The sequence below is a fragment of the Haemaphysalis longicornis genome, unplaced genomic scaffold (genome assembly GCF_048455015.1).
Source record: "Haemaphysalis longicornis isolate Haplotype H1 unplaced genomic scaffold, Haemaphysalis longicornis Haplotype H1 scaffold_7, whole genome shotgun sequence".
Taxonomy (NCBI): domain Eukaryota; kingdom Metazoa; phylum Arthropoda; class Arachnida; order Ixodida; family Ixodidae; genus Haemaphysalis; species Haemaphysalis longicornis.
This window is the reverse complement of record NW_027526422.1, coordinates 141848184-141873794: the sequence shown is the minus strand read 5'-3', so window position 1 is coordinate 141873794 and position 25611 is coordinate 141848184. Positions and strand designations below refer to the sequence as shown.

Here is a 25611-nt window from a genome sequence, read left to right as displayed (position 1 = left end):
GACCTCCTTTCGCTGGTGTACTTTCCGTCGAAGTAGCTTTATCTTCAATACATATCTGATTTACCTTTAACTTTTTGGTCTTGTTTTTTTTATCATTGTATTTAACAAAATGAAATAACCGCTTGCGTAATATTTTGAGAAAAAAAGACGGCATTAAGGAATACATTTACTTAAGCCTATTCTTTACTGAGCATAAGATTGATATGAAAGGCTTCGTCCCCAAGCAAAGCAACTGATTCAGGAAACGAATGGAAGTTGTTGTCCACGCTGTGTGTTCTTCCCTGGAAATGATCGGTCACATAGCAGAACAATGCCAGGTTATTTTACCTTAATAAGATCTTCAGAGGCGACTGTGCACACTAGGGTCCTTCCAAAGGCGACCTTCACGTCGTCCGTTGGAGTCACGCTCTCCACTCTCCCTACTTTGTCCAAAAGCTGAAAAGAAAATTCACCATTATTAATGTACCACACTAGTAAAAACGTATGTGTCAATTACAGGAAGCGAATGACCACCAGAACAAATGTTTTTCGAAGTAGACTGCCACTCAAATATAGATGACTAGTGTTTATAGATAGATAAATATAGATGTTTAGTGCTAGCAACATGACGCAAACGAGTTTCTTTCGCTATAAACCTGTGTTTCGTTAAAAGAATTTTTGCATGAGTAGTAACAATGCCAGGTAGGAAGTTACATTTCAGTTACTTCTGTGGTCAACAACGACGTATTAGAGTTTGTTTATTCGTCTTTGCATGCTAACCATAAATAGATTGGCGCTATGTAAAAATGAATGACCATAATTTTAAAAGAGTTCGCTCTCACTAATAACATTGGTCCAATCCTATCGTTCCATTACGAAATTTTTATGTAGCGAGCCCAATGCACAGGGTTCCTCAAAGGGCCTGGAGCTCCATACTGCTCATGTCCGGGGCATGGGGTGTGCCGCATGTTTTAAAGACGATAGTCTTTTTTTCTTTTTTGGGTTACTTAATCCTATAAATTTTGGTCTGTCTGTACGTCGGTATGTCTGTCTGTCTGCGACAGGATTCAGCCGCCCGGACGAAGTAAAACGCGTCCTGTGCAATAGTCTTATATTGTCACAGCTCAATCTACCCATCTAAGTCCGGTGTAATGTTCATACTTGCGACATTGTTGAAGAAGAACAAGACATTACGCAAATATAAGAAAACAAACTATTACAGAAGTGATATTTGCAGTGTTCCTTTATAAAAAATCAGACATGCTTGATTTTTGCGAAATTAAATACTTCATCAACTGCAGAAAACAATTCACTCCACCGTCTCCTGCTGTCGCCCGCGCCACTATAGCTTCTAGCGCCATTTTAAGAAATGAAACAGCAACAGTTACGAAAGGTTCCACTAGATAGGTTCCACGTTCTGCTTGGAACGCACGTGGAGGAGGTCAACGTGGTTCTATAAACGTTGAAGTAGGGCGGCTCGATTCACGCGCGTCTCCGCCGTACGGCAGCGCTGGCATACAGACAACCGGCCTGGATCAGTGGAACGCGGTAAATTTAAAATGATTTAACCGACCCTTTGGCGTCTTTCCTTGGGAGTAGCGCGACACAAGAGGAACAACAAGAGAGGTGAGCGGGAAAGCGATAGGAGGGATTTACTTTGCAAAAGTCGAGAAAGACTATCGCCCTTTGTCCGGATTTGCAACGAAAGGAGCAGATACGCGGCCATTTGTTGTTTGCAAAGAGCGAGCGCCTCAGAACAAGTCGCAAGAAGGAAGAGTGTTACGTGGGTCTCTCTCGCAGTCAGTGAGACGTCACCTGTCCACGGCTGAAGCTAAAGCTGTGGCTCATTGGTATGATTGACGTTGCAGGCTACGACAATCGGTGAGCTTTGTTTGCACATTTCGCGTGTCGTTCGCGTGAAATGGATAAATCAAGATTTCATGAAGCGTCTTGTGCACGCCAAAGCGTTCAGCACACACGCGGGCTGTACTTGCCCGATGGGCCCACCAAGCGTCTCGAACCCTTGCAGGCCGTGGCAGGAACCGCTTGTCGTCGCTTTCTAAACAGGTCGCAAAGAAGAAATACACATGCGCCCAAGTGGTTGAGACTTGGTCAAAAAGTGTTAGGAGATGCAATCTGTGGTTGGTTCTTGCTTCTCCGCTATGGCGAGAGCTTCCACTGACCGGCGGGGAGGCTGGTAAATAACACGCCACCAGCAAGCGCGTGCGACGCGAAAAACTGACCGGCGGGGAGGCTGGTAAATAACACGCCACCAGCAAGCGCGTGCGACGCGAAAAGCTCGCGAGCGATTGCAGTGCCTGCGCGAAACAATCACACACTGCACAGAGGCTGCACGGACTCCACAGCGATACGACAGCCGTGGAACGATGGGGACACGGCGTTGGCGGAGGCTTTGGGATTTGGGGTGAGGGAGAGCCTCAGGCATCGAAGAGATGGGTACGTAGGATGAGAATTTAGAATATCGGGGAGAGGAAAGTAGGGCAGGGGACGACGGCAGTTTAAATAAGGGGAGGGGAGAGAAAGGTAAGACAAATTTCTTATGGTGGTGGCTCAGGATAAGGCAGGTATGCGGAATAAAACAGGCAATTCGGTTGCTGACAACAAAGTCTCGACAGTAATCATCATCATCAACTCTCAACACGGGCCGTGGCAGGTATCTTGTTGCCGATAGCAACAATGGCAATCACTGCGAAACCAAAGTGAGATATATGAGAGAGGGAAATAATGTGCGGCGTAAAACGGCATTAGTGATTGTCCAGTGCAATGGTACGGGAAGCGGCGATAAAACCGAAGCTGGCGACGAACTGTTGCGGAAAACCCTTTTCTAAAACCAGCTGCGCGCGGACGTTTTTCATTCTGGATCCCCTGACTTCTTGGTGGCCCCAAAGCTGTGTTCGCGTACTTTAAAGCAATGTACTAAAAAAACACTTTGGCGCTTTTACAACCTTCACCCGGCATCATCTCTGTTCTTCCCACTTGTTCTCGGCGCCCGAAGTTGCCGGCGCCCAAATTTTGGCGCGAATCCGTATTCATCTCGCAAGCCTCCCACGATGTCATAGACGTGGTGTTTACTAAAACTTTGAGCCCACGTAATGCCCATCTCCTTTAACCACTCATTCATCGCACTAGTTCTCTGACAGCCTCCACCTTAATGCCTCTAATTGCTGTGAGAGCTAGGCCATTCCGTCTTCGTGTATTCGTATAACCATAGTTCCACGCTCACAGAAGCCATAATTTTTCAAATAGAAAGAGATTCGCCCTCCTCGTCGCATGCCGCGGCGGCACCTTCGTGTCCTAAAAATGACTACACAGTTACCACGCCATGGGCGAAAACTTGTACTATTCAGTCGTGAAGAAATGCAATATAAAGACTTCGGCTGCGCAAATTTCTTGGTATACTCAGTTGTGGTACACCACTAAAATGGTGAAGTGAATTAAGCAAAACTTATTTACGTCCAGTCCTGTTTATGCGGAACATTCCCAGTACGCTGGAGCTTTCCAATGGCTGTTGTTGAACTGCGCTTTTAGTTACAGGGTACACAAAGCTTGGGAACGACACACACAACAAAGGGAACAACAGGAGCGCACGTGTTTCGAAATGCTTCGAATTTTGACCACAATGAAACCCGATTCAAACTGTTGTTTGATCAAAATTCTATGAATTCACGTTCAGCCTGCCTGCACATTTTGCCTCATTGTGCGGAAGATGCTAATGAAGCCAGCACTGGTTCCCAATCCTTCATAACCACAATGTACTTATGCCATTAATTTTTCTCTTACCGTCGACATCTCTAGCCTGGAGCCTGGGGGAGAGTTGACGTGGACGTTGGAGCAGGCCGCCTTTGATTTGATGGCCACGTAGTCACCCTTTTGGAATCTGCAGATTCCGGTTCCAAATGATGCTTCATCCATGTTTGCACGGCCTGGTAGGGCGAGAAATTCGGGGTAAATTTTTCCTAATGTATTAGCAATATAGGGCCCTTCACGAACTTTTAGGGGGCGCTGATTATGTATCTTACCGACATCATCGAACCGTTTCCCCGTAGTGTGGCCCAATGTGACTTTCAAAACCAGCAGGCCTGAGCGAATTGGGGGATCGTACGAAAGACAGAATGGCGGAGAAGCATAGAAGATAGCGCGACGTTTAGCATTTGAACCTGCCAGTATTTGTAACCCCAATATATTTGTCACCCGAACATATTTGTCATTCCAGGTAGGATGCATTCGAACTTCGAATGAAGGCGGGTGTAGGACGGGGAGGAGTAGTGAGGAATAATGGAGATGAGAAAAGGGCATAGAATAGGCAGAAAAAGTGTGATGGGATAATAACTCAGCTTTCCAAAAGAAATCATTGACTAAACGAAAAGATTGCTAAGTGCACGGCAAGAATCGTCTTCGTAAGCTCATTCTGCTTGATTTTTTTCAGTTTTTCGGTGTCAGTATAACTGTTTTCATTCCAGTGCTTTCCCTCGATACAGAAATTCGCGCTTAAAACTGCGAAAGATGGAAAGGCTGTTACTAAAATTTCTGCGAAGTGACGAACAGAATTGCAGTGCGCGGAGTGGAGGCGCAATAGAATCTTTGAACCAGACCGAACAGAGGTAGGGAGTTAAGGCAGAGGTGTAGGGAAGGGAGAAAAGTTTTCTTTGACTGTTTGCAACCTAAGTTGGTTTAGTCGTATCTTTCACACTGCGTGTCTTCAATCTGTTGTTAAGAGGACACAAATGTGTGCAATACTGTTTTCCTATGTCATGGGTTACTGTGACGTGAACGCAGATATATGTCGCTCGGGGCAGCTGATTTTGTTAATGACCGAACATTTTGCCAACGCAAATTCCCAGCACTTTCCACTTTGCCGCTCATTAATTTTCGGCACACACACACACACACACACACACACACACACACACACACACACACACTCGCAGAGAGAGAGAGAGAGAGAGAGAAATAGATTTATTGGAGCAATAAGCTCAAACCTAAAATGAAGCTGGCTACTCCAAACAGTGGAGTAATTAAGCAAGATCGCAAGAACACTCAGTAAACTACTTGGCCTATATATATATATATATATCAAATGGTTGACTAAAATTTAAAAACAAAGATAGGGTTTTGCTGTTTTACTGAAAATACGATTGCGTGTTGAATGCGAGGGAACAGGGAAAGATAAAGATGGGGCAGTACACGTTTGCAGACCATCTCTCGTGACGTCATCATCATCATCATCACCAGCCTATCTACGCCCACTGCAGGGCAAATGCCTCTCCCATTATTCTCCAATTACATCGGTCCTGTGCCAACTGTGACCAATTTATCCCCGCAAACTTCTTGATCTCATCTGCCCATCTAACTTTCTACTGCCCCCTGCAACGCTTGCCTTCTCTAGGGATCCACTCTGTTACCCTTAATGACCAGCGGTTATCTTGCCTTCGCATTACATGCCCTGCCCACGTCCATTTCTTCTTCTTAATTTCTACTAATATGTCTTAACACCAGTTTGCTCCCTGACCCAGTCCGCTCTCTTCTTGTCCCTTAACGTTACACCTATCATTTTCCGCTCCATTGCCCGCTGAGTCGTTCTCAATTTAAGTTGAACCCTCTTAGTGAGCCTCCAAGTTTCTGCCCCGTAGGTGAGTACCGGTAATATGCAGCTGTCATACACTTTCTTCTTCAGTGACAATGGTAGGCTGCTATTCATTATCTGAGAATGTCTGCCATATGCACCCCACCCCATTCTGATCCTTCTAATTATCTCTGCCTCATGGTTGGGATCTGGGGTCACAACTTGGCCTAAGTAGATATATTCGCTTACCACTTCCACTGCCTCGCCGCCTATCTCAAACTGCTGTGCTGTCCCGAGGTTATTGATCATTACTTTAGTTTTCTGCATATTAATTTTCAGGCCCACGGTTCTACTCTGTTCACCCAGTGCGGGAAGCATGCTTTGCAATTCGTCCCCCGAGTTAGTTAGCAAGGCAACGTCATCAGCAAATCTGAGGTTACTGAGGTATTCTCCATTAACCCTTACTCCCACCTGTTCCAATCCAACGTTCTGAATACTTCTTGTAAGCATGCTGTGAATAACATTGGAGAGATTGTGTCTCCTTGTCTGACACCCTTCCTTATAGGTATTTTACTGCTCTCCCTATGGAGGATGATGGTAGCTGTAGACCCATTGTAGATATCCTCTAGTATTCTTACATAATGCTCATCTACCCCGTAATGCCTGAATGCCGTAATGCCTGAATGACTGCTAGGGTTTCGACCGAGTCAAATGCTTTCTCATAATCTATGAGGGCTATATATAGGGGTTCAGTATACCCAGCGCACTTCTCTATTACCTGATTGATCCTGTGAATATGGTCCATTGTTGAATAAGCTTTACGGAACCCTGCTTGTTCTTTAGGTTGACTGAAATCTAAGGTTGCAGAAATTCGGTTGGCGATTACCTTGGTAAATACCTTGTAGACGACTGACAGTAAGCTGATCGGCCTGTAATTTTTCAAATCCTTCATGTCGCCTTTCTTATGGATTAGGATGATGTTCGCGTTCTTCCAAGATTCCGGTACCATTGCGGTCATTAGGCATTGCGTATACAGGTTTGCCAGTTTTTCAAGTACAATTTCTCCGCCATCCTTCAAGAAGTCTGCTCTTATCTGATCCTCACCAGGTGATTTGCCCCCTTTCATTTCTTCCAAAGCCTTCCTTACTTCTTCGGTCGTTACTGGTGGGATGACTATCTCCTCTGAACTACTGTCTCGTTCGGCATTATCCTGTATGTGCTGGCTACTATACAAATTCCTATAGAACTCCTAGGCCACTGTGACTATTTTATCCCTAATTGTGATGACAGTACCTTGCTTATCCTTAAGTGCATACATCTGATTTTTACCCACACCAAGACGTCTCTTCACTGCTTTCAGGCTACCTCCGTTCTTTACAGCGTATTCGATCCTCTCCATATTATACTTCCGTATGTCAGCTGCCTTACGCTTATTGATTAACTTCGAGAGCTCGGCTAGTTCTATTCTGTCAGCTGCGGTAGAGATTCTCATGGTTTGCCGTTTCCTGATTAGATCTTTCGTCTCCTGCGAAAGTTTACCAGTATCTTGTCTAGCCATAGTGCCCCCGACTTCTACTGCACACTCCGTGATAATGCGTGTAAGGTTGTCGCTGGCTTCCTGTGTCGTAAGCTCGGCTTCCTCGTTAAGGGCGGAATATCGGTTCTGCAGCGCGATCCTGAATTCTTCTACTTTACGTCTTACTGTTAGCTCATTTATCGGCTTCTTTCGTACTAGCTTGTTGCGGTCCCTTCTCAAATCTAGCCTAATTCGAGATCTTACCATACGGTGGTCACTACACCTTACCCTTCCGAGCACTTCCACATCCTGCACGACGCCAGGGTTATCCCATATAATGAGGTCTATTTCATTTTTGTGCTCCCCATTCGGGCTCCTCCAGGTCCACTTCCGACTCTCCCGTTTACAGAAGAAGGTATTCATTATGCGTAGTTTATTCCTTTCTGCAAACTCAACTAGTAGGTCCCCCCTGCTATTTCTACAGCCCAGACCATAGTTCCCAACTGCCTTGTCTCCAGCCTGATTCTTGCCTACTTTAGCATTGAAGTCCCCCATAACTACGGTATACTGTGTTTTTACTTTAGCTATTGCCGATTCCACATCTTCATAGAAGCGTTCCACTACTTGGTCGTCGTGGCTGGATGTGGGCGCGTAGCCCTGCACCACCTTGAGCTTGTACCTCTTATTGAGCCTAATTACAAGACCTGCTGCCCTTTCGTTAATGCTATAGTATTCTCGTGACGTACAGCTTAAATATTCTCCCCAGAAAAAAAAAGCAGCTTGATTGCAACAACAAACGATCAGAAGCAAACGAGCAAACAACGAAACTGCCAATGAGCAAAAGCAAAGAAATTACAAAGTTCATTCCATTGAAACTGAAGATGGGGTCCAGGACAAAACATACACACACGTACGGATTACAGGAATAAACAAATGGTAACGCAAAACTCCCAAAATACCAAATGCAAAGCAAGTAGGTTCACAGAAAAAACACATTTATTTATTTATCATAGTACCCACAGCGCCTTTTCAAGGCATTTCAGTGGGGGGGAGAAATTAAAAATTTATGCAAAACACAAGCAGAACAGAAATATCCCTTAAAGCAAAATGACAAGCCAAAACCCGTCATGTTCAACGAAGATACACTACAAGGAACACGAAAATACATCATTAGACATAACTGTCACAACAGTTTTGGGTAACTTATTTCATTCACTAATAGTTTTTGGAAAAAAAGAGGGCTTAAACAATTCGATTATACAACTTATTTCTTTTATTATACAGGAGTGATCTGACCTTAGTGAAACAGTCTGGACTCATTACATAACTATTGTCTATCCCTGGTTTGTTATGAAATATATTGTGAAAACATTTTTGTCTGAGTACTCTTCCAGGCTGCGCTTAGCTGTAGATATACTGAAATTTCTTGAGTAATCTTTAAGAACAAAGCGAATAGCCAAGTTTTGAACTCTTTCTAGTTTGTCGATATCAGATTTGATACGTGAATCCCATACCCTACAAGCAAACTTGAGTATGGGGCGAACTTTTGTCTTGTACAGCAACTCTTTAGTCTTCACTGGAAAACGTTTCGCGTTGCGACGTTAAAAGCCCAAAACACGACAAGCTTTCGCACACATATTATTTAAATGATGGCGCCAAGACAGGTCGGAGGTGAGATACACACCAAGATATTTATGTTCGAACGTTTGTTTAAGACACGTACCATTAATGGTATAGGAATAAACATGAGGCGTTTTCTTTCTCGTGAAGCACATGTACACAGATTTCTGTAGGTTTATCTGCATTCCCCAAGTTTTACACCCGTCAAATAGCCTATTCACATTATGTTGAAGCGCGGTGCAGTCGTCGAAGTGATTACAAATTCTACATAATACACAGTCATCTGCAAACAATCGTATTGTAGAAGGAATACCGTTACAAATATCATTCATGAAAATTAAAAATAATAGTCGGCCCAAAACAGAACCCTGCGGTACTCCCGAACTTACATCGACATCTTCAGACTGCTGACCATTTACGACAACACGCTGTTTCCGGCAGTTCCAGTACTCTTGTATCCAACGAACAATTTCAGGGTTTATGTTATACCACGCCAATTTATATGTTATTTATATGTGGTATGTTATACCACGCCATAAGTCCTGGTTACATCCGGTGACACCCGTTCCTTAGAATACCAATGACGTGCGGCATGCGGAATCGCAGGGCAGGTCACAGAAGTCATCCAGGGCTCATACGCCAGCAACACAAGTACGTATAAGAATACTAAATTGTAGTAGCCACGTATGTACCGTGTACAAACTACTATAAAATCGATTACTACGAAGGGTTAAGGAGGTTTCGTGTACATGAACAAAGCCGCAGCCTGTCACATGTGAATAATTACACTGCAACAAGTCGTAAATAAGATATTTTAGAGGTAAGGTGTCCAATGAACGGCGTGGTGGGGTAATTACCGCGGGAAATCGACAACCACCTCCCTCCCCCCGGGATCGTTCGTAGCCCGCAACCACCGAAAAGGGTTGCCGACCACCGTGAATGGTCTCACTCCTCAACTTAGGGTGGGAGGTGGAGGGGAGCGGTACTGCGAAGACCGCTATGATGTGCTGTAAAAAAGGGGAAGAACTCTTGGCGTGTCCAACAAGTGTCCTGTACGAGGATTAAAACCAAACGAAAACAGAAAGTGTAAGTGGCGCAAGCATCCAGCAAAGGCGACAATTTTCCGAAACTCTCACTATTGCCTGAGGACGAGGAATCCCATTCTATATAAGCGCACGTGTTTCTAGGTTGTACGTTACTCCGATAAAGACTCATCCTCATGTCGAAATTTCAGTAAAACACTGGTTCAGTGGCGCAACCCCTTAGAAACTGGGGCTGTCGGCGTCTCCTGTCGTCGTCGTCTCACTTAGTCACGGTATGAAAGCACCGGGACACTTGTTTTCCAACGCCTCGCGCTAGAACGTAACGCGTACGAAATGAACACACCGGGACAGTCATTTTCCAACGCCTCACGCTAGAAGTTTCATCTCCGCTGCAAAAACGCGTACTAACAGAACACACTGCGAAACTGGTTTTCCAACGCTTCGCGCTAGAGTGCTTCGTGCTGCAAGGACACAAACGTTTTACAGCAAAACTATATACCACATCGTGTTGGCATAAGCGCCAAGGCACCAAGAATACATTTATACACAGCATGCCTCCCTAGGTTTCACGTTAGTGGCGATGGGCCGGGATTTTCATTGTATTCATTTGTAAGTGAACCATTTTCCCAAATATTTTTTCTGGCTCCTCGATAAATTTCTTCTACTGCTTACCAATCCGCGAAGGAACCCAGGAACCAGCCATGAGGAATAAAACATCATCTGCAAATTCCCCAAGGTCCCTACCACCATGGTTACAATGGGTGACTCTCAGACAAAGCATCTGTACCGGCATTTAGACCCCACCATCCATGTGCGCCTGCCTTAATCACCCGGCCCGGAGCATGCATTGACGACGTTCAGTCGCTCCTAGACTTCGTTCCGGAGACTGCAAAACCATTTATTCTGCACGTCGCAACAAACTACCTGGCCTCCTTCAATGGATCACAGCCTTTGAAAGGTATAGGCCTACCCTGAATTTGATTAGAAGTTTTTTTCCTAAGGCGTCTTGAGTGTACGCGCCCCTGCTTCTGCCCAGATGCCTGAACCACCGTCGGAGGATTCGTAATCAACGGTTTCTTCGACGCTGCAATGGAGAGACGTCGTTCTTCAAACGGCTTCGGTGCAAGTAGTGCCGACGATCAAGAACGGTGTTTTACGTGGCCCACAGACTGCAGTTTCATCCTGCAGCGCGAGTTCTCGCTGCAGATGGCCTTCACCCAAGCTTTCAAGGCGTCGCTGGGATGGCTAGGTCCGTCCATGACATGCCCGTTAGTTGGAGGGGCCCGTCTACAACCTGGTCTTCAACCTGGTCTGCCAACTCCGCGTTGAAAGAGTCGAACCTCCATGATGCAATAACACCACAGCGCAAGTACGTCGCTATGGCCCCTGCCCTTATGCCGCCTTCGACTGCAGCTTCCTCGAGTCAGCATTACAACCTGTGCTCGAACACATTAAAGTTCCAGCCCCAGGGCCGCCAGGAATGACCCTCCCATACAAATGCCGGTAACACAACTTAGTTTTTAGATGCCCGAAAATTAACTTACAAACGTGTCCGCTATAAGATTCTTGGCAGCGTCGAACCTTCATTCATTCCGTGTCGCTAGTCGTGCGAGGGAAAAAGAAGTGGGGCACATGGAGCTTTTGTGTTGATTACCGTCACCTGAACAAAATAACTAAGAACGTTTATCCATTTTCCACGGATCGACGGCGAGTCGACTGTCTGCGCGGCGCCCCATATTTCTCGCCAATTGATCTCCGCTCAGGATACTGACATACAGCTGTAAACGAGATGGATCGTAAGAATACTTCTTTTATTACAACCGAAGGCCTACACCAACTTAAGGTAATGCCTTCCGGGTTGCATAACGGCCCTGCCACCATTCACCACATGATGGACTCGTGACTCCTCGGCTTCAAGTGGTCGACATGTTTATGTCACCTGGATGATGTGATAATTTTTCTCCCTCCTTTTAAACACATCGCCAGCGCCTTTCCGACATCCTCGGCGTATTCCGCAAAGCGGGACTATAGCTGCACTTCGCAGAATGTCCTTTCCCAGCCGCCAACCTGCGATGTTTGGCCACGTAGCCGACGCTGCTGGTGTACAGCCCGATCCGCACAAAATCCATGCCGTCAAGAACTTTCCTGTCCCGGTCTCTTCAAAAGAGGTCCGTAGTTTTGTGGTACCCTGTTCTTACATCCGGCGGTTCCTAAAGAATTTCGCAATTCTAGCCGGTCCCCTCAAGAATCTACTACAGACAAACGCGACAGTCTCCTGAGGCCCCGACCAAGCCGCCACCTTCTCGACGCTCCTCTCCCGCCTCACGACTTCAACAATCCTTCTTCACTTTCACCCGTCCGCCCAAACAGAAGTTCGAACTGATGCAAGTGGCTATGGCATAGCCAAGTGCCTACGGCCAATTTGACCGAACGCCAAAATGGTCATGACCTAGTAATCGCCGACGCCAGTCGCATCCTGTCTCCGGCAAAGCGTGAGTGTCGTGTCCTAATGTGGGTTTTTGGTTAATTCCGCCCTTAGCTATACGGTAGCCGATTTAACGTTCTGACTGATAACCACGCTCTGTGTTAGCTTTTGTCACTAAGAGATCCAATCGGCGGCGTGAGTAAATGAGCGCTGCGCCTCCATGAGTATATTTTCACGGTCGCCTAGAAGTCAGGCCGGCTTCACAGAGACGAGGACTGCTTGTCTCGTCATCGGGCTGATCCACCGACCAATACCGACGAAGACTTCAAAACCTGCGTGTTTGGAATTTATGACTTACACCACATAACAACCGAACAACGCACCCACGCCTCCTTACGCTCGATAATTGACCGTCTTCAGAACCACTCACGTCACCCTCCCCACTGAGTTTGTTCTTCAATATGGGTGTTATACCCTTGAAACTTCCGACCAGTCGGGCCTCACTTACTCCTCGTTCTTCCTGAGCACCTGAGGCCGGACGTCCTCCATCAGCTTCACGACGAGCCTACGGCTGGTCACATAGGAGTGACTCGCACTTAAGATTGCGTCCATCGCCGTTTCGTTTGGCCAGGCTATCATCCCTTTCCTGCCCAACAAAACGTTTTTAGAAAAAATGGCCAAATGAAATAAATTTTGTGTATTTGTCCCTTCCTAATCATGCTTCGACAAGGGAAAACGGAAAGCTCAGAGTATTTCACGCAGAAAACTGACCCACACAAATGTGTGGGCTGGGCTTCTATTCGTATGATCTGCAGATAGTAAGAATACCTTAAAAACGGCATCAGCCGCAGAAAAACTGCATTTTCACATAATATTTATATGCGTTATATTGATTTCAGAAGTACGTATATTATAATAAAACTTTGGGACATAAAATAATAAACAAGGTTTTATATATTTATAATTATCATTAAATATATTTTACCATAAGTAATTACGAAATTAGATCAATCTTAAGGCGCAAGAAAACATCACCAACAAGCCACCACGAAACCGAGAATAAATGAGGCACCAAGAAAGCAAGAAAAATTTATTTATCGCTAGCTCTCCAGTGCACGAGCTTGACACCTAGTTCAGCCCAGAAAAATATTAACCCCGACGAAAGCCCAGCCTACACAAATGTGTGGCTGCATTTTTCAAGCGTGAGGACGGAACGCACACGAATTGAAAGCATGTATTTTTTAGCCGATCGTGTTCTTTCAGTTCCTACAGTTCGTGTCTTATGCTTGTTATCGAGAAAATACGAGAATAGCAAGAAGAAATATTAGTTTGTATCTTGAAGGCGGCTAGCGTGATCGCGCCATCAGAGGCGCCGTGTTTAAGGTGCCATTTCTCGGAAAGGCTCAACTTCACCTTCACCAGTATGCTATCAATGTATGTATCCCCCTATCACTGCGACTGGGAAGCTTTCCACTAGTACCTACACTTGGCCTTTATTTGCTTATTGAAAAGTGTGTAACAAAAACCATACAGTGCACGTTTTCAATTCCCGCACAGTAGATGTGACAACTTGTGCAAATGACTGGGGCAAAAATCTGCTGGTTATCCTGGAACATATAGGAAAGCATGGTAGTTACGTAATAAAAAACGTTTTTCGGTAACTGATTTTAAAGTGTGATAAGTGAAAAACAAGACTTTTTTCCCCAAACACAACTCCAATCATTTATTTAGTAAGCACTAAGCCTAGAGTTCATTACGAATAATTTCAGAATACCGGCTCGTGTCATTATACCATCATTGAATGAAAGAGCAGCATCAAATGTTGTAATCTGGAGAGAGCGAAGCCAAACGAAGATATTTCTTGTCGCACGGCTCCTCAGTAGAAATGTTGAAAAAAACGTGCACAGCGTCTTGGGATTGCCTTGGCTAGTTCGAAAAGAAAAGAAAAAGAAACTACTTTCTTTTCGACTCAAAAAATTCTTCATCTCTTTCTATGACCCACCACAACCTCCCCTTTGCTTTCCGAGGTTTTCTTGACTGCCAACCCTTATTTTCTGTCTTATTTCACGGAGCCCCTCATTTCCCATTTTCTGATTCGCTACATGCTTAGCGAGGGCCTCTGTTCTGGCAGTCTTGGTGCCAAAGGGAGCTTAAGAGGGTTCAACGCTGGTCGACCACTCTCGATATGTCGTAGACACTCGAGTCACGACCCGGGGTTTAAAAAGAAGGTCCCCTTTACCCCGAGTAGTCCGAGTGGCGCTGGCTACCACCCCCAAGTGCAAGAAACAAAAACACCTTAACATAAATACCCGAAAAAGTGCTGGGGAAACAGCCCCGCTGGTAGCGTAGTGATTATCGCACCAGACCGGTATTCTGGAGGTCGTGGGTTCGGATCCCACCCGGCGGGCATTTTTTCACCACTTTCTTTTCGACTCAAAAAATTCTTCATCTCTTTCTATGACCCACCACAACCTCCCCTTTGCTTTCCGAGGTTTTCTTGACTGCCAACCCTTATTTTCCACACACACACATATATATATATATATATATATATATATATATATATATATATATATATATATATATATATAACAGAAATAAGAATTTAGAGCCAAGAAAACTTCGGAAAGCAAAGGGGAGGATGCAGTTAGTCGTTAGTCAAGAGAAAGAATTTGGAAAATAAGAAAGTGGAGCAAAAATGCCCGACGGGTGGGATCCGAACACACGACCTCCAAAATACCCGTCTGGTGCGATAACCACAGCGCTACCGGCGGGGCTACTTTAGCCTTCACTTTCTGGGGAATTTATGGTCAGGTGTTTTTGTTTCCCGCGCTTTATCTTGACTAACTACATCCTCCCCTTTGCTTTCCGAGGTTTTCTTGACTGTCAATTGTTATTACTGTCTTATTTCAACGAGCCCCTCATTTCCTATCCTGATTAGCTACGTGCATAGCGAGGGTCTCTGTTCTGGCAGTCTTGATGCCAAGGGTAGCTTAAGGGGGTTCAACGCTGGTCGACCACTCTCGACATGTCCTAGACACTCGAGTCACGGCGCGGGGGTTAAAAAGAAGGTGCCCCTCACCCCGAGTAGTCCGAGTGGCGCTGGCTACCACCCCCAAGCGCAGGAAACAAAAACACCTGAACATAAATACCCCAGAAAGTGGAGGCTAAAGTAGCCCCGCCGGTAGCGTAGTGGTTACCGCACCAGACCGGTATTCTGGAGGTCGTGGGTTCGGATCCCACCTGGCGGGCCTTTTTTTTCCACTTTCTTATTTTCCAAATTCTTTGTCTTGACTAACTACATCCTCCCCTTTGCTTTCCGAGGTTTTCTTGACTGCCAATTCTTACTTCTGTCTTATTTCAACGAGCCCCTCATTTTCCTATCCTGATTCGCTATATATATATATATATATATATATATATATATATATATATATATATATATATATATATATATATATATATATATATATTATTCTTTGAAGAAGGTAGCGACCACGATTGTTGCCAGTGTTTCAGCAAAGAGACTTGCCTTCGTGAAGGTGAAGTATATGTATACGTAACAGATATGAACAAATTTGCGGGTAAATTATTTATTTGAAATTAGTCCTACAGTTTCGGAAGTGCAGTGCATACACACACACACAGGCACGCACACACAAACATATATATATATATAAATATATGTATATTTAAAAAAAATATATATATATATATATATACATATATGCACACTAGGGTTATATGCCTCATATTTGTGTGTCTATGAAGTTATTTTCCAGGCGGTCCTTTACCAGATAAGAATATGAAAGTGTTACGTGCTGTTTTGCTCTGAAGCAGGCTTTGCACGAGCAGTCTTTAGTCAAAAATTCTTATGCATACATCACTGTCTGCAGCTTCTCGACCTAGAATCCTGTGCAGCGGGAAAAACGTCATCTTATTTCTTTCCATGCACATAATAGCTTATGTTCAAGTAACAATGGTAGTCTAAAATATATGTGCTTTCAGGACACTCATTTGTCTTGTTGCCAAAAATATCAAGCTATGAAAAGAAATGAATGTGTACCTTATCCTTCTCACATTACGCCTACCGCCACCTTTATGGAGTGATGACCCTTGTGGCCGTGTGATGGCGAACCCCCAGGGAACCCATTTTGCTGCAGTTGGGCATAATTCTTATCAGCTTCCTCCTGAATCCCACTCGACTTGTACTGCCACCTCTCGACGCCGTAAACCTTCCAACAACTGTTCACAAGCGACCGAAGATTATTGCTCGTTTGTGTTCGGCCCTCAGAAGCAGAAAGACTGACCCGGCTGTTTGCAATGAGGATCTGCCGGGACAAGTCAGCCGGGAAAAGTTTCCAAGAGGGCTGCGCAGCCTCTAGAACATATTACCTCTGGGAACAAAAGCACCGAACTAAAAGAAGTGCGGCTGCATCAGCCAACCAGGAAGTCGTAAATCTGAAATCTTCTATCGCGAAAGGCTGTTCTATCTATTGCACATCAAGCTGCAAAGATTGTTCCAGCGAACCAAGCCCACAGAGACCGCCGCCTCACGCCACGAGTGGGTAAAAAAACGAAAGCAGCCCTCCACACTTGACAAACGTGTTTATCTCGCCCAACGTCCCTTCGTAGAAACATGGGCTCTCTTCCCAAAGGCTGTCTTCGCCTAAAGGAGCTCTGACGATAACCTCGTACGTAAATTGCAGGAAGGTGAAAGTTATTGTAACTGCTATTTTCCTAATATAGAAGCCAAGTAATGGGCCTTGTTTAACCCGAGCAAAAGAATCATGGCGGCATCTTTCCGCGTACTGCACTTTCGCGGCGCTATTGCAGCCTGCCATTCATAAGTCCGGAGCCTCACTTGCTGGATATATTTTAACCCTACCACACCAGTAGGCACTACTTTGAAGAGGGAGTCCCAGAGCAGTTTTTTTGTTTCTCTTGATTTAAAAACATATATTGTGGTGTTTTTTTATATTTTCAAGCATACAAGGAGTTGTCATGGTAGAGCGATGTTTATTTAAATAGGTGCTTTGGCGTTACTCTATTTTTGTCCGTGGTTAAAGCATAGTATCTGATGTGTGTTCATTGTTACCTTATGTGTTTTGTACCTTTCCTTTGTGCTTCCTGTTTTGTCCTTACAAGACTGCAGTATGTAAAGAGAAGAAATCTCCAGTGATCTTCTCTCAGACATAGCCATGCGGAGCATCCACGCACCTCAGAAATGCTCTTGAAGCTTCCAAAAAAGCAGCATCATCACCGCCAACATAAAAACAAAGACGGCGGCAGCTAGAAACGAGAACCCGCCTTACGCTAGAATCAGGAGCAGCGACAACTGGAGCGTGGAAAGCGGGAGGCGTGCCCGAACGCACTCTATAAATATGCCGGCGTAGGGAGGATGCGTGATCCCTCGGGCGGAGCTCGGCCGATTAGTCATTAATTTTGTGGGCACTCTGTTCAAGACCGTTGCTAGTGTCGCTCTCACTGGATGCCTTGCGCGCATGGAGAGCATCGATGGTGAATTCAGCAGATTCGTTCTAGAACAATGCCTCGACGACCCCGTAGAGCTATCCCGCCTCACATTTTCAGACCTAAGAGTAGATGGGAATTTGGTGGCTTACTTTTGCATACCATAGTTTGTTCGGATCATTGGTGTCCTAAAACAACTCGGCCCAAGATCTTAGAGCACATTTACTGCTATATATTGTTCTAAAAATATTGAGTTTTTTTAAATTTCCCTACAATTGTAAAGACTAAGCTTAAGGTCAAACAACTGATGTATTGTAAGAATACCGTGCTGCAGAAATAATGGGGCAGAGTGGGGCGTACAAGGTACATTCTCGATGCAGTGAAGAGCTCTTTTTTGTAGTACTAGAAGTCTGTTTAAATTAGTTGCCGTCGTACTTCCCCATACTAAAAGACAGTAATGAAGATGAGACTGCACTAGCTCGTAGTATATTTGGCGCATGAGCGAGATCGGGACCAGAGATCTAATTTTATAAAGAAAACCAACAGACCGTGACACAACGGTGTGTACCTTACTAATATGAAGAGTCCAACTGAGGTTGTCATCGTTTTCAGCCGTTCGACAGAAGTGTTCCAGAATTCTACCAAAGGGTCATAATTGTCGAGCTTGCTTCTGGGTTTAAAAGCAACATATTTTTTTCTGAGGTTTAATTACAGTATATTTAGAGTCAACCACTTTCATAGTTCAATGAGCCAGTTATTAACCGATGTTTCTAAGTTACACAAAGACAGACCAGATAAAAACACACTAGTATCATCGGCTTAGAGCATAATAACAGGAGTAGAAGGAATATGTACAATATCAATAATGTGTAAAATAAATAGCAGCAGGCCCAAATTGGAACCTTCAGGAATACCACAGAAAATACCTTTGGTCGATCGGTAGCCATTGAGGAAGAAAACTGTAAGCGTTCGGATAAGTAACTACGCAGCCAATTCAAGACACCTCGAATCCCATAGAAGCTTACTAAACAATATGTCATGCTTAATGGAGTCAAATTCCTTTCTGAATTCTAGCAAAACTCCAGCGGTATAATCTTTATTTTGAAAATTATTCGGTGTTCTATTTTTTAATATTTAACAATGCTATTTCGGTAGAACGATTTTTACGATAGCCAAATTGATGATCCGCAATCACGCCAGCCGAATCGAGAAACTTGGTTAACCTTTTCTTTATTAAGTATTCTAGTAATTTCGAGAAAATTGGAAGGACTGAAATGGGTGTATAGTTGTTCATATTGTCCATTGGACCACCTTTATGCAATACGGCTACTCAGGCAATTTTTATTGCATTCGGAAAGATGGCAATAGTGAACGTTTGATTGCAGATATGAAGCAAGGGCATGCACAAAAAATTCCCGACAGCTCTAAAAGTCTGAGCCTTAATGTCGTCGTAACCGGCCGACGTGTTATTAGATAAAGATTGCAGAAACGAATATATTTCGACTTCCATGCATGGTGAGAGAAAAATAGTGTTATTGGAAACAGACAAATCTGTGCGATCAATATCAACGTTTGAGTCATATACTGCTTCGGATACACATTACGTAACAAAATTTCGAGTAAATGTTTCAGCGAGAAATTTGTTACTATATTCTCTGTCATCAAACGTGAGCGTAGATGGGATTGATGTAGAAGGGTTGCCGATGATAGTCCTCCCTAGTTTCCAAGGTTTTTTGGGTTTTATTGCGATAGACGAGAACTTTAATTTCTAATAATGTTGCTTAGCTCATCGAAGGTCAGAATTGAGCCTGTTCCTTAAAGGCTTGTATTGGGAAAATATTTGGGCATCTTTTTCGCGAATGAACTTCTCCAAGAGCTAATCTCTTGCTTTAATTATTTTTGCACAATTCACGCGATACCCATGGTTTTCTGCACTGCCTGTATTTTTTAATTGGTTGCAGTGGGAATAATTATCATAGCATTGTTTACCTTTGCTAATAAGAAGGTCGTAAGACGGATCAGGATTGCTCGCATTATACACGTCATTCCAGTGTGTGTCTTTCAGCATGACATGAAAAGCATACAAGGCTGACTTAATGAATGTACGAGAGAATACAGGGTTATCCCGTACAATTTTCTTCTTATTTCTAACGTCTTGAAAGAAACAAAAAAATGGTAAATGGTCGCTTATGGCGACCGACGATATACCTGCATGATCAGTACTTGGTTCAAAATTGGTGACGCACAATTCAATAACCGTCGCACTTTCCAAAGTGATTCTCGTTGGCGAAACAAATAACGGCAAAAAAAAACGATTCGATACTATCTTGAAAATTTTGCAGCTGTAAGGTAGAGGCAAACATGTCAGTGTTAAGGCCACCAACAAGAATAATCCTAATTTTGAATTGTAATGCATATTCAAAAAAAGTGTTAATAAAGTTTAAGAATTCCTGAATATTACCGGATGGAGGGCGATAAACTGACAAAATAACTGTTTTAAAACGTCCAACAATTGTCTCGTTGTCGTTGCAAAAATTAGAAAATTCTAGGAGCACTTGATATGTTTTGTTATCTTTGATGTAAATTCACGTTCCACCGCATTTTCGATTGGTTCGGTACACGCCCTCTGTCTTGTACCCCTGTAAATCTACGGCGTCATGTTCGTCTCTAAACCATGTCTCGGTGAACGCAATTACGTCAAAGCTACATGCACGTGTTTGCAAAACATGGTCAATTTGAAACACTTTCGATTTCAAACGCCGGATATTGACATAAAAAACTGAACAGACGTTATTTTTGTAACGCACAAGGATTTAACAGTGCCATCAAACGTTTCCGTGTCATAGTATTCTGTTAGGGCATCTGCAATGAAGTGAAGGAACAATTCAGCAGGACACATCAAGTTTGACGCCTAGCATATCTTATCAAGGTCGGCTTCGGTCTCGATACCAATGGCACGCTGACCATGTGCCTTGAAGGCAAACAGCTTTCCCCCAACTTGCCACGCATACTGGTACTGCTTTTCTGCGTATCTTCCTCTCATCATCCAAAGCAGCATTTTTTTAGCACAGTCAAATTATCCAATAAATATACAACAGAATTACTAGCCTTCAACTGACTCCGTTGCTCCATCCGTTCGTCCCGAGTGATACGTGACGAAAAACGGCTCATCACAGCTGGAACCTTATTTCACTTAGACTGCAGCCTGTGGAGGCGTTGAATGTCCGCTTCATTTAACGGAGCCAGTTTCAGTTCTGTGGCGAGGTCATTTACTTTGCTGATAAAGTCTTCGTTGGCGGTTAGTGGCAGACCATGTACTTCAATGTTTTCTCTCCTGCTGTATTGTTCAAGGATGTTAACCTGCTGCTGTAATTTCAGATCATTCCTGGTGTTGTCAGCGGCCATCCGTTCGACTTTAGTTTTCGAGGTGGTTATTTCAGTCGCCTGCTCTTGCATTCCTTCTAACAAGGCATCGTACTTGTCGGATAACAACTGCACCGATTTTTCCATATTTTCAACTGTGTTCTTCATTTTCATTAGAGAATCGACCTTGCTTGTAATCTGTGGTAGGTCCGAAAGCTTTCTATTTATATCTAACAGAACTGCTTCCAGAGCGGAATTATTCTTGTGTTTTGGAACACCATCGGTAGTACGGTTTGCTGAAACAAGGCCCGCAGGGCATGTCCAGTTTTTCTCGCTCTTAGAAAGGCCAGAGCATAATCCAAGATGGTAGACACAGTCGCACTTGACGCATATTACGTTAGAGCCCTTATCGGGAAGTGGCTCATTACAGACCAAATATGGAAGGTTATTCGCCATTACGCCGCTTACACCAAATAGCTCAACAAAAGCAACTGCAGTGACAGTGGTGGCAATATATAGAAAAGGTACAGAGGGGCAGTTTAATTTACACCAACCTGCAAAGTTGAGAGCCAGCGGTTACTTCGGCGTCGATACTTGTGTCACCAGCGCCACCATAAAAATGCGTCGGGCCTGGCTGGGTAAAGTCGTTTTATCCTGTTTGCGCTGGTGATGTCATTCTGCAGATTGGCGTACGGACGAACTATCTGTGATCCCTGTGTGGCGGCGATATCACCCGGACCCACTTTACGGCTGAGACATGCAGGGCTTGCTTCGCTGGAAACGGCAAAGTTGAGAGGCAACGGTTACTTCGTCGTCGATACTTATCACCGCCACTATGCAATGCGTCGGGTCCGGCTGGGTGTAGCCGATTTATCATGTTTGCGATGGTGATGTCATCATGGGGGTGCAACATAGAGAAAGAAATACTGGTAAGAGTGGACACTCCCATAGAGCCCTGCGGCCGAATGACTGTACTGTAGTGTAGCGCACCGAGCGGCCGGGTAGCCAAACTACTAACCATACTTTCGTTCACTTTCGTACGTTCACTTTCGGTTTCGCGAAAGTGAACGCTTGTGTGTACTAATAATCAAAGCAACGTCGTATTTATGAATGGTGCAAAAAGAAGTGGACGAGCAAAACTTCATCGATCAGAAAAAAAACAGTTGCCCTTTTGATAATGTGGCGGGTTGCGCAACAGGAACAAGGTCGTGCGCTGGCCATCTGAATATCTTCCACTCTCTCAATTTACCTTGCATGTGCGTCCCAATTGAATTTGGCGCTAAATTGCCTCTCATTCCCTCCCGCTCAGCTTTTCAGTTCTCATTAAGATGGCGTCTCCCAGTGCATGTCTGCAACGCGCCGCCATGTTTTTAGTACCGCCCCCAAACACCAGGGGTTTGTCCGGCGCTGCGAGCGAATTTCGCGTCCCATGTAAGGTATAGGAAGTTTCACTCCCCTGGCGGGGCTTGCTTCGCCGGAAACTGCAAAGTTGAGAGGCGGCGGTTACTTCGGCGTCGATACTTCTGTCACCACCGCCACTGTGCAAAATACCTTTGCACAGTATCTCAAGAATAGAAAATCCCTTTTATTTTAAAAGATTTCTGGACCACATTCTTTAACATTGATTAGACCTTAATTAAACATCAAGACCCCGGTAGTAGCGCAAAGTTGGGGTTGACGGTTAGTATTGGGGCGGTTAAAATGACAAGGAGTAAAATCCTGGGTTGGGATATAAAATGCAGAAGACTATCCCACACTCCTTTTGATAATTGGCTTAGGCAGGGCGGAGGATGGAGATAATACAAAAATGTTTGTAGTCAGTTATCCGAATGGTGTCAAGGAGAATATGTCTTCTGCTTGGAAATCGAGGGAACGCCCAAATGTACGTTTAGTAGTATCTGGAAGCTCACAGCCATACCTACGCATTCACACTGGTAAACAGCAACTACTGATGGAGGGATGGAGGGCAGAAATAAAAATGTTCGCAGTATAAGAATGAACTCGATCTGCACGGAACAGGAGCAGTTGGAGGTCGATGTGAGAGGCCTCCATCCTGCATTAACACTAGTGGGCCGCTGCTGCTGCTGATGTAGCAACATCCGAGTCTCCGACGAAGAAAGAGGGGCCCCAGATTCAATATTTCTCTATTCGTGCACCAGTAGTGCAAGCTGCGCACTTTTTTTCTTTAGCTCACTGCTCCTGGAATGCGGTTTAAATCCAGGCTAGCGTGTTTTTGGTAGTGCGCCTGGAAGTCTCCCATGATCGCCACTATAACGCCGTTTACATCCGCGTTCCGGATCAAATGCCCCAATCCTCAACAGGTTATGGGGGGGCATGTCGACGCACCCGCTGTGCTGCCGCCAGGCTGTGAATGTAGGTTTTTTACTTGCTGCTGCATTTTCTGGGTCCTGCTTTTTTTATTTGTTTTTTATTGCAGAGCAGACCCCCCCCCCCTTCCCGCAGCAGTGTTTCCACGTTATACGTTGTCTTCGGTCAGCCATTTTTTTCGGCTGCACTTGCAGAACGTCACCCTAATGCTCGTTTTAATACAGGAACCATTTTCTGCTTTTAGGCTCATGAAACATCGAAACTGTTTCTACGATATTATACAAGGTGGTTACACTTCAAACAAACAAAAAATATATGCAATAAAGTATTTGCCTAGGTATCTCGTCTTTGAAACTACGTGTCAATGATGCTTTCAAAGCTTGTACACCTAATGTGCAATCATCGCCCATACGCTTATTTTACGAATGCCCCCCTACACCTGCAGTGTTGTAATAAACATGAATTTCAGATTATGCAGCCAATATGCAGTCATGTAGTCTGTTGCTACGACAATCCACTTGTTCTCGCGTCCTGATGTGGGGAACGGGCTCAGAAGGTTCATCCCAATCTGTTGGAAGGGCCTCGAAGGGACGGCGATCGGCTGCGGAAGTCCCGCGGCTCTCAGGCGGCGTTTTTCGTCGCTCGCAGTCACGGCAGCTGCGGACGTAGTGGGTGAGGTCTGATGTAAGTCGCGACCATTAGTACTTACCCTAGATTTTTCCAATAGTGCTAGCTGTGCCGAGATGTCCTGAAGACGGTGTTGTAAATAAAGAATGAGGTGAGCGCAGCAGGCGGCGACAGCGAATAGTGAGATAGACGAAGCTGCGCCCACTGCCTCACTCAGACAGTATTCCGCGACAACCGCAACAACCGCACGCCAGGGTCCCGCTTTTTTCTTCTTGATCAGCCACACGCTGGTGCCGAAAACCCGCCCAGGCTACCGGTTCATTGCGCACGAGCACAGACTTCGGGGGGCCCCGGCGCGCCGCAATCATGGCCGTGATGGCCGCGCTTAAAACTCTTCGAGGGTTCCGCTGCCCCCGAGCACCGAATTCAGGGTACGCCACCCTCCTTATGAAGAAGCAAACAGAGTGGCGTGCCCTGGACACCAAGAACCAGGCTGAACTCTAAGATGAGGCTTTTGAAACCGACTAAGATACAGCATGCGACTACGAGCACAACATCTGCCAAATTCGGCCCGCGTGTACACCACCCGATCGTCGCCTTCTGCTGTAGCCAGCCCCTCGAGCTGCGCTGCTGGTGATCCTACGCATGGTCGAATGGTGAGCGAATCCACGGCTCATCCCGCCTCGCAGTGTCCCGCGTCGCTTTCCGCAAGCTGCACATTGCATCGTTCTCTGGGGACCGTCGCGAATGGCAGGGAGTTTGGGAACAACTCGATGCCACAATCCATACAAACCAAACCTTGACGAAAATCGACTAATTCAATTACCTCCGCTTGTACTTGACCGGCCCCGCTAAGAACGTGATTGAGGGTATCAGGCTTACGGAGGATGGCTACGACGCTTGCGTCAAGATGCTCAAATACCGTTTTGGCCGCAGAGAGCTACTGATGGCAGACCATGTTGATGCCCTCCTCGCCATAACTTCAGTGAAGAGCTCGGCGGACTTGGAGAGGCTGCGGCGCTTGCACGACGAGATCGTTTTTTGCCTAAATGTATTGGAGGAACTAGGCACCCGCCCGACCGTTATTTTGCAATCATCCACCGTGTCCTGCTAAAGGCTCTGACACATGACATAGCTCTTTTTTACCGGCAACGCACGAAAGAACCAGCAGCGTATGAGGTGACCGGTGATGCCAAGCAAGTTCAGGAGATCTCGAAGTTTGTCCGCATTAAGGTGAAAATTCGGGAAGATGAGCAGATGGACAGCAGCGGCCCTTAGGTTCGACGCCGTCCAGCGCCACGGTACACACCCAATGACGAGTTTTTTGCACCGTCGGCCACAGCACTAAATGCGGAGTCGTCACATCGTCCTCATCTGGACTGTTGCCCCCTTTGTGACAGGCGAGGCCATGGGATCTCGCCATGCACCGCGAACGTGCCACCAGACGAGAAGCGAAGGCGACTGCAAGCTGGCAGGCATTGCTTCTGGTGCGGCGAGCAGAATCATGTCGCACGTGCCTGCCATACGGCAACAACCATTTACTGCAGTCGCTATGCGCACCGACATCTAAGTTCACTGTGCGACGTGGCTCAGCCAGATACTGTGCCCGCTACCAGGTCTGGCCACTCGGCTGGACGAGGGGGCCCGCCCGCCG

General features: G+C 45.3%; 1 long non-coding RNA gene across 1 annotated transcript; it reads right to left on the bottom strand.

Annotated features, from left to right (window-relative positions):
* Positions 1 to 293: 293 nt before the first annotated feature.
* On the bottom strand, positions 294 to 21899 carry LOC144147091 (uncharacterized). Its single transcript, XR_013317816.1, has 3 exons — positions 21557 to 21899; positions 3781 to 3923; positions 294 to 435 (listed from the first exon to the last, which is right to left on the bottom strand). It is a non-coding gene; the product is annotated as an uncharacterized LOC144147091 (long non-coding RNA).
* Between the last annotated feature and the right edge of the window lie 3712 nt (positions 21900 to 25611).